Source organism: Bison bison, unplaced genomic scaffold (genome assembly GCF_000754665.1).
Source record: "Bison bison bison isolate TAMUID 2011002044 unplaced genomic scaffold, Bison_UMD1.0 scf7180017864037, whole genome shotgun sequence".
Lineage (NCBI taxonomy): Eukaryota > Metazoa > Chordata > Mammalia > Artiodactyla > Bovidae > Bison > Bison bison.
In genome coordinates this window covers 190,570-200,906 of record NW_011494609.1, presented here as the reverse complement: position 1 = coordinate 200,906, position 10,337 = coordinate 190,570, and positions in this window count along the sequence as shown.

The window sequence follows — 10,337 nt, the reverse complement described above, 5'->3', positions numbered from 1 at the left end:
TCCTTGCAGTCCAAGGGACTCTCAAGAGTCTTCTCCAACACCACAGTTCAAAAGCATCAATTCTTTGGTGCTCAGCCTTCTTCACAGTCCAAATCTCACATCCATACATGACCACTGGAAAAACCATAGCCTTGACTAGACGGACCTTTGTTGGCAAAGTAATATCTCTGCTTTTCAATATGCTATCTAGGTTGGTCATAACTTTCCTTCCAAGGAGTAAGCGTCTTTTAATTTCATGGCTGCAATCACCATCTGCAGTGATTTTGGAGCCCAAAAAAAGAAAGTCTGCCACTGTTTCCACTGTTTCCCCATCTATTTGCCATGAAATGATGGGACCAGATGCCATGATCTTAGTTTTCTGAATGTTGAGCTTTAAGCCAACTTTTTCACTCTCCTCTTTCCCTTTCATCAAGAGACTTTTTAGTTCCTCTTCACTTTCTGCCTTGCCTCACACAAATCTGTAACTGGAACAGGGAGCATGTTTTACAGTTGTTTCAGATAACTGGATATTGTTATATTCTACACCTAAGCTGACACATGGTAGTTTCTTAAGCATGAATTGCAGTTGGAAGATGAAGCTATGTTAATAAACTTGTCAATCATGAAATTCCGTGGGTCCATCTTGCACTTGAATGAATCTTTTTACCCAAGTGTGATTTTGTAACATGCATTAGTCATCGGAAAATACTGCCTCAAAATGTTGACTCATTTCAACATACACTGTAAAATGATCACATTAGTTACACTCCCCACTGATTTCACCAGAAAAGTCCTAAGAAGCTATCAAGCGCCCAGTAGCAGACACAAATTTTTTTTTCAAAATTTCAGATTTTTCACCTGAGAGCTCAAATTTTATCATCAGCAACAAATAATCTGTTGTTCCTTTGGCACTGGCTGACAGGCTCACTTAATTTTCCTTTGGGGAAATGCTTGTCAAACACGCAAATCCGAATAAACCTCGTTTGTCGGTTGTGTATGAAGGGGTCAGTGTAGCTTGCAACTCAAGCGCACGCCTCAACTGCATTTCCCAGGACAACGAAACTCCCTCAGTAGCACCAGATCTTCTGTATATTTCCCATGTGGTTAACCAGGAACCAAAAAGATGTATCTTTACTTATTAAGAAAATTAATTTTTACTGCTTATTCAAGAACATTTTTAAAGGAAACTGGTGCTTTTTCCCTGTAAGTACATGATGAAACACTCTCGTACGGTTTAGTGCTAAGGCTTCAAGGGTTTTAAGTACCATCAGTGCAACTGTCAACACAGTAAAAAAAAAAAAAAAAAGAAAGAAAAATGAATGTTTTAATGTTATTATAAATATCATTTTGATCCTGAGGATCCCCCTGAGAGGGTGTTGTCTGCGGACCACACTTTGAGAACTATTCTAGAAAGTGGAGAAGCTCACCCAGAACAAAAGAGCTGGAACTGGGGCAGTGAGGGTGTACAGGGAGGAAACATTTTTCTTTTGTCTCTCTGCGTCCACGCTTACAATCTTACCCTTCCAGAGCCAGTTTAGATGAAGCATATTCCATTTAAAGCAAAAAGAACGGTCTGATGTCTCCATGACAAGGAAGAAGTTCATTCACGCAGGCTGAACTGGATCTTTTCAAAGTCTTTCTATCAGCAGCATTCTTCTTTTCCTTGTTCCACTCAAATCCCAAACCTTTTTAAAAATGTTTATTTTATCATGATTTTTTTTTTAATAATACTTTCCCCTAACATGGTCAGATCTGAGGTCATAAAGAGATGAGGTGTGTGTGGTCCATATTCCAGCTTTTCCACAAGGTGGAGAAGCAGCAGAGCTAGGAGCTGCCCTTAGGGCCCCCGCTCCCTGAGTCCCGGCTACTCCTCGTATGAGGGGCCATGTGGTGAGTGCTCAGGCGGTGGGGACGGGAGCTTCGTGGCTGTGGGGCCAGAGGAGGTGGGCAGGGCCCAAGGGGGGGCAGGGTGGGCTGTTTCATCACCTCTTTGGAAACATCGAGCAAGCTGGCCATAGGCTTTTTGTGCTTAGGAGCTAAACCTCTAGTTACCACTCTTGTCCAGCTTTTGGAGCACTGGTGTGTGATCCTGGCCGCATGACTTACTCCATGCCTCAGTTTCCCCTCCGTAAAGTGGGGAGTGGGTGGATGACCCACTGTTGGTTTAGGACTGAGGGAAGTCGATGGCCTGGAGGTTCCACTGAAGTCACGGCCAAAGCCTTCCAGCAGGAGTTCTGCAAAACACAGATGGCTTCTGACAGCCACGCTGTTTCCAGAAGCATCGTAGGTTCAGAGTTCAGTGATAAAGCTGACACTGAGCAGAACTGGGACTCAAACCCAGGTCTTCTGTCTCCTGATGCTTCTCCCTTGCCGAGATAACCAGACTGAGTTTTGCTGATGTCGTTGAAACTGCTACCCAGGACTCCCCCAGGCTTCTGTGACTGCCCTTGGCTTTGAATTTTAAATGACCCAGGAGCCTCCAACCAGAGCCCTCGGCACACAGCAGCTGGCAGCAGCTCAGTCCTCTGAGTGGATGAGAGAGTCCCATAACCTGGGCTAGATGTTAACCTGTCTTTTCTGTAAGAACGCGACAGAAGAGTGAGACTCAAGCAGGGAAGGAGGAAACCCCTTATTGTGTAAACCCTTTTGCAATTCCTGGGCAAGGTTAGAACATGTGATGATGCTTGAAATCTAACTTTAGGGGAGAGACCATTTTTGGTCATAGCTGGTGTGTTGACACCTTTGCAACTGGAAATGGCATAGCCTCTGTCCATGTGCTATGAGTAACTGACCCCTCCTGCTTGCCAAATTCGTGTTCAGATGGCAAAACAGCCTGAGACTGCCACATTGGACCCCTGCCAGTTGTTCCTGTGCTGTGTACATATGACCAGGGCTTAGCACGCACCTGTGTGTTTACATGGCAGGGAGCCAGCTAGGCTGATTCAAGGTAGACCCACGGCCTGGGCAGGCTGGAAGGACAGAGACAGTAATGGGGGGAAAAGGGTAAATAGAAAATGGACAAAAATATTGTGTATCAGCAATGATTCATCTCCATATAAAGCCCTTCAGGAACAATTTTATCATTTGCTGGTAAACTCCACCAAATAAGGTCTGGAAGAGGTCATTCATCATCACAATGCAAATAGGACTGTGGGTCCTATCTGGTGGGTCTCACCACTTTGCACTGACTTGCTCTTGTGCTCTGACCCGCAAGGTTCACTGTAGGGCCAGCTGTGCCTATAGGGCCCACCTCCAAGCTGAGGTCAGCTGTTTCCACCTCCCCCAGGGCCTGTGTAGGGGATTAGATCACTATTTCAGAGCACTTAGGGAGAACTGTTTCCTAGAACCTGGCTGGCCTCCCCTCCCCCAGCCTAACTGACAGCCCTGGTTGTCAGGCACATGTTTACCTTGGAGACGGAACACTTCGCAGGGTTCTCAGTGGTCTGCTGAGGTCCCCGGGACACTGGATCTCAGAGACAGAGCAGTGGAGCCCTCGCAGACATGGAGGGCCTGCTGCCTGCCCTGGGATCTGCCTTCCAGCTGATGCTGGAGCATTTATGGGGCACTCTGCTGGTGGTCTCTGAGAGCTGGACACACGACTCAGGTCTCCCTGAGTTTCCCTGGGAGATCCTGGTATGTGCTGTGGTGCTGGTTCTCATGGTAAAGAGATGGCACAATTTAAGAAGTGTGAAGTCCCTAGGGAAAAGGTCTTCTGCCCGTGAGGAAGTCTGCGGAAAATGTAGTGAGAATGTTGGGCCACGGGCTCAGGCTGACGAAGCCCTCAAGCCACCTCGGGTGGAGGCCAGTTCTCCCACGTCACAAACCTTGTGCTTGTCGGCCGTGAACGCAAACCTGAGCGGGTCATCGTTTCAGGACACGGTGGACTTCCTGGAGAAGGCATGGAGCGGTCAGTCTTCTTCCCTTTCCTAAGTTACTGACGGAAAACACGCCTTCAAAGCATCAGAGGATGGTGGAGAACGACCTCAGAAGAAAGACATGAGAGATTTGAACAACAGTGTTGATTTTCCAGAAAGTCCAGAACCATCTGACCAAGAAATCGAGAGAGAAAAGCAGCGAGTCCAGGAAAAGGAGGGGCAGGGAGGAGGCCCGAGCCGTCCAAGGCCCTCAAGGAGCGGGTCCTGGAAGACAGGGTCAACCGACTAAGATTCATAGCAAAACACCTGCTGACCGTCTTCCCCTTTCCTGAGCTCCTCAGAGACTGCGGGGATGAAGGGAACCCAGACGTCCAGCCAAAGAAGGAAGCCAAAAACGGCCATCCCCCTGTCCAGGGGGCAGAGGGTGACCTGAAGGGCGTCCCTGACGATGCTGACTGCAGTGTGTCCCTGCCATGTCCCGAAGAGGAACAGCAAGCAACCGCCAGACACCCGAGGGAAGATCAGCAAAGGAGGGAAGAGCTTCCAGGACGAATCACAAGTCTCCACATTGAGGAAGCGTCCCTGTGGTGTGAAAATTCACAGCTCGACAGTGAGATCCAGCTGCTGAAGTGGAAACTTCAAAGCCTGCCTGATTTACACGACAGCTACGTGATGCAACTTCACAGAAGACTGTTCAAGAAAGAAGCGCGCTGCTTGGAAGCGAAGAAGAAACTCCTCAACGTGTGTAGAGAGCTGAACTCCGTGTGTCAGATCCGCAACCTCTCCAAGAAGATAGCTGGAGACATGAGCAAAGAATTAGAGAGAACCACTGCCTACCATCGCCAGGAGGTGGGTCTCTGCCAGGAAAGAGCTCAGGAAAGCTGGGTGGCAGCCCTGGGGATGGAGAGAGCGCTCAGCGAGCTGACCCGAGAGAACGCCCGCCTCAGGCAGCTGCTGGCCCAGGTCGAGTTCAACTCCCAGCTCTCCCCGAGGGGCCTTCATGCCCCTGCTGCTCCACCCACAGCCCACAGGGGCCCGGAGGGGTCAGGGGAACCCCTGGGTCAGGAGGCACCCTCGGCGAGGGGGAGGGTCCAGCCGTGAGGACTCGGGCCCGCGGTCACCTGCAGGCGGGACTCAGCTCAGCGCAGCCGGGTCCGGACACTCACGGCCAGGACACAACATCAGTGTGTGTTTTCCCTTTTTAAAGTAATTTTGATGTTTTATCTTTTTATTTTAGCTTCTGTTACATAATAGATTTTTATTCGTATAGATGGTGCATTATAATTTGTAAGATTTTTTTCTGAATAAAGTTTTATTTAATACATTTCTGAGGAATAACTTATTTGTATGTCTTGCACCCTCTAGAATAAGTTAGTATAAATTATAGAATAAGGTAGTATAAATAATGTATTTTAATTTAAATCAAAAGTCATGATTCCTTAAGCCGTCATTGAAGTTTAACATAGAGATGTTTGAAATAATAAAGACCATGTCTGTATGCTATGAACGGTTATTAGAAATGGATACAGTTAATCTAAATTTTGCCCCCAAGAAACTGAATTGGTTTTAAAACACAATGCCAAAAAAAAAACCACACACGAATACACTATCCCTGAAACTTCATAATTTTTATCAAATGGCCTAAATCCATTAAATAATTTAGAGGAGTTGACATTCTGCGCTCATTTTCGGTAGGTTTTATTGTCTTTCCAGGCTCGCCCCAGTGGTTCAGCAGTAAAGCATCTACCTGCAATGCAGGAGACACAGGAGATATGGGTTTGATCCCTGGGTTGGGAAGATACCCTGGAGAAGGAAATGGCAACCCACTCCAGGACTGAAGAATCCCACGGTCAGAGAAGACTGGCAGACTACACAGTCCATAGGGTCACAAAAGAGACACAGCTGAAGCGACTGAGCACGCACACGTGTACTTCTTGCCGTTTAGACATTTTTCTACTTTATGACGTGAAAGTTTCTTATTGGTGGCAATCCCATGCACACATGTACACACACATACACAGATAAACACAAACACCAAGACTACAATGCAAGTATAAGACAATTTTGTTATTCTAGTACCTAGGGGGAAATGTACAGGAAAAGGAAAAAATTTAGTTAAAAAAGGAAAAATTAAAATCACACTTTCTTGTGAACCTAGCTCAAGGATGCATCAGCTTTGGGTCTGACACCTGCCACCTCAAGGGACCAGAGCTTGATCGTCACCTCTGAGTCAACGTGCTGAGGCATGCTCCCCACCAGACTTTCTGGATTTGAGCCCCAACTCTGCCACTTACTGGCTTTGGGTCCTGGGGAAACTTATCCACTTGGTGAACTCAATACTTTCATCTGTAAATGGGAGGCTTCTTCATACCTACCTCACAGTGTAGCTGTGGGGAGTCTCTTAACTCTTGTTGAACTCACTGTGCTGTGCTGGCACTTAGGACGTGCTGTGACTCCTGGGGACAGGCTGGTGGAGATCAGGGGCCCCCCTCTCAGAATCCTAGTTTTAGGCATACAAAATCCAGAGGATGACAAATGAAACCAAATGTTGTACCCTGGATTATAGTTGTGGAAAAGCGATCTACACTTTTTTCTTGGCATTTTGTAGAATAAGATCAGTGTCAGGTCTCATAACTATTACAATTTTGAAGCAGTATTTCAAGATTTCACAACCGCATCCATGTGGGATGAAATATGTGTCATTTAGCTTGATGACCCCATCAGAGGTGCGGCTAATCCTGCTGTAATGTGTGGCCTCTATTCAATTAATGAAGGAAACGCTGCATTTTATGAATTCTCCAGGCCAGAATACTGGAGTGGGTAGCCTTTCCCTTCTCCAGGGAATCTTCCCAGCCCAGGGTTCAAACCCAGGTCTCCCGCATTGCAGGCGGATTCTTTACCAGCTGAGCCACAAGGGAAGCCCAGTTGGAAGCCAGTGAACATTAAAAATTTTGTGTTTTTTATTTTTTTAAATGTTCACTGGCTTCAAACTAAAATGCAGCATTTCCTTCATTAACTGAATTCAAGTTCAAGTTCATCCAACTTCAACTTCATTCAAGTTCATTAAGGAACCCTGAAAACTCAAATCTCTGGGTTCTCCATGGCTCTGTCCCAGGATCCCAGATTGTCAAGGGAGGAGCAGAGGTTGCTGGCCATCCACAGAGGTGGGTGTGTGCAGGGTGGGTGGACTGTGGACAATCTATGGAGGAAGGGGACCCCCGGGAACTAGGGGGACCATGGTAGACGTGAGACGGTTACCATGGCAACCTTCTCACCAGCCCGTGTCCTCCCCTCCTGTGCTCACCAGACACTTCTTCCAGAGCCCATGTCCTGAGATGCCCTTCTGTCAGGACGTGGTCATGGGCTGGTTTTCCTGCCTGTCCACTGCTACTGCTGCTGCTAAGTCACTTCAGTCGTGTCTGACTCTGTGCGACCCCATAGACCGCAGCCTACCAGGCGCCCCCGTCCCTGGGATTCTCCAGGCAAGAACACTGGAGTGGGTTGCCATTTCCTTCTCCAATGCATGAAAGTGAAAAGTGAAAGTGAAGTCTCTCAGTCATATCCGACTCTTAGCAACCCCATGGACTGCAGCCCACCAGGCTCCTCCATCCATGGGATTTTCCAGGCAAGAGTACTGGAGTGGGGTGTGACAAAATTGATAGGGACACTCGGGGCTCCTGCTAAGTTGAAGAGCATCTCCCCAAATTCATGTCCATCTGGAACTTCAGGAGACCTTATTGGAAATGGGATCTTTGCAGATGTCAGTCAAGATGAAGTGGCACTGGGTTAGGGCTGGCGCCCCATCCTGGGTAACTGAGGTTCTTAAAGAGGGGCAAACAGACAGACTCATGGGGAAGAAGCCATGTGAAGACAGAAGCAGAGCTTGGGAGGGTACGGCCACCAGGGGCTGGGAGAGAGGCCCGGAAAGACCTTTGCTCAGGACTTGAGAAGGAACCAGCCTGGCTTGACACCTTGAGTTAGACTTCCGGTCTTCTGAACTTGGGGGAGAATACATTTCTGTCCTTTCCAGCCTTTCAGTTTGCTGCAGCTCCCACTATAAACCAAACAGTGCGGCTGGATACTTCAAAATATACAGCTTGCAAAAACTCGAAGCTGGGATTCAGTTAGCCGGAACCTGCAGTAATATTAAAAACGTATGTATGTCTGATAGCCATACCTCATACTTTTAACAGAAAAATAACATACACATACATCCTTAAATATTTCAAAAATAACCTTCCAGGCAATGTGCTGGGATTGACACCGATTCATCGTGAATTCCGCCAGGGACCTTGAGTTCACAGTTCGCACCTGCGTGTAATCCTGGAAAAGCTCCATGAAGACAAATTCCATTCTGTTTTCTGTGCCGGCTCCTGGGGGTTGGGGGTGGGGGGCGTCTCTGTCGCAAGAATGGCGGGAAGGAAAGGTGCAGAGAGGCAGGCCCGCCGCCCCTGCGACCCCCATCATGTGGTCATGTTTTCACAGAGGGTGCCTTGTCGACTGGGGCTCACAGTCTGTCCCACTGAGTTTCCTGCGTGGCCCTTCGCCTCCCTCAGGGTGAGCGCGGAGGCGGCGCGAAGTCAAACCCCCAGGAATAGGCGTTCAGGGACCCGCCGAGCCTCGCGCCCCGTTACCTGAGCGGCTGCGACGTGCTCCACCTGTGCGGTGATGGGGGAGGTCCCCGGGCGGGCCCCGGGGTGAGTCCACTCCTCTGTCCTCCGCAACCCATGAAACCTGGGGAAATTTCCGAGCCTTTCCTGGGGACTGTCGGAGAGCAGCACAAGTCCCAGCCCCTAACGGGAGACGTTCACCTGCTTGGAGACCCAAAGGAGCTGCCTTGGCTTTCCCTCCTTCACGCGTCCTGCGTCTGCCCGCCTCCTGTGCACCATGCAGGAAGGACGCTTTACTTGGCCGAAGTATGACGGGGATCCCCAGTGTTTGCGCCTTAAGGTGGGGCTTGGGTTCACCTAGGAAGACCGCTGGGACCCCAATGGGACCAGCTGACCCTGGGGAGGCATCTCCGCCTTCCAGTGAACAGGATGGGTCTCCATCACCACCAGCGCAGAACTGGCATCAGCCCACGTCCCCCGTCTCCGCAGTAGGACTCACACACACACACACACACACACACACACACACGCACACCCCCAACGGGTGTCACCTTAAAACACGCCTACATCAGGGATCAGGCCAGGGCCAGGTGAGCCCATAGTTAGTGTCCTGGGCTTTGGTGAGAGGGGATGGGGAGAAAAATGAGTTTCTAGGAAGGACTTCAGTACATTCTGGAATGTTAATCCTCTTCAGGGCCAAGTTTAGAAGGTATTATGGTTTCACCTCACTCAGCAGTGGTCTGCTGCTGGTGGTAAGGTTCAAGTCCGAAGGGTTCCCGGTCTTTTTTCTTTCTTTCTATTTTTCTTTTTTATTGAGATACAACACTTCCACTGCAGGTGCTCGAATCTTTGGGGTCCCATTTAGGGACCTTCAACATACATCTCCAGCATGTGATACCTTCCCCAGCAACATGCAGAACATTCTAGGTCCCAGCGGGCCCTCGTGGTCAACAACCAACCCCCCTCAATCATCCCCAACCTGGAGATGACTGCTGTATGGAGCCCCCAACCCATATGTTACTAAAGCCCCTGCGGGTGGGTTCACACAGGACACACCCTGGGACCTGCCTTCTTGAATCCGCACCGTGTCTGTGATGCGCCCTTGCCTCTGTGATAGTTTTTTATTGGCGTGCAACATCCATCCCATTACGGGAATATACCACACTGATTCACCTCGGGCCCACAGCGGATGACCATTTGGCTGGTTCATGTTTGGGGTTCTGGTGCCTAAATATATCATGAGCATTCTCACAAGTGTCTCTTGGTGCCCTGAGGCTTCATCTCTCTTGAGCCCCAGGAATCACTGGTCATGGAGGCACGCGTGTTTATCTGTATTGGATGCAGTACAGCTGTTTCCAAGATGGTGCCAGTCTGCACTTCAGCCATGGGTGCTAAAGCCAGGAGCCCCAGTTACCCCATCATTGTCACAATGGTCAGGCTCTGGGGCTTTCACCATTCTAATGGGTGCATAAGGGTGTCTTACTGTGGGTTTGGCTTAACACGTTCCTCTTGGCTAATACGTTGGGCACCTTTTCATGTGCTTATTGGACTCAGATTTCTTGCAGCTGTCCCCAACCTTTTGGCACGAGGGACCGGTTTTGTGGAAGATAATTTTCCCCGGACTAGGGTGAGGGTTGGTGGTTTGGGGATGATTCAAGTGCAATGCATTTATTGTGCACTTTATTTCTGTTGTCATCACATCAGCTCCACCTCAGATCATCAGGCATTCGATCCCAGAGACTGGGGACCCCTATATTACAGGATCTGCAGATTTTTCTGAAAGGGGCTTATATGTTCCTAGCAGCACTATCTACAATAGCCAGGACATGGAAACAACCTAGATGACCATGGGCAGATGAATGGATAAAGAAGA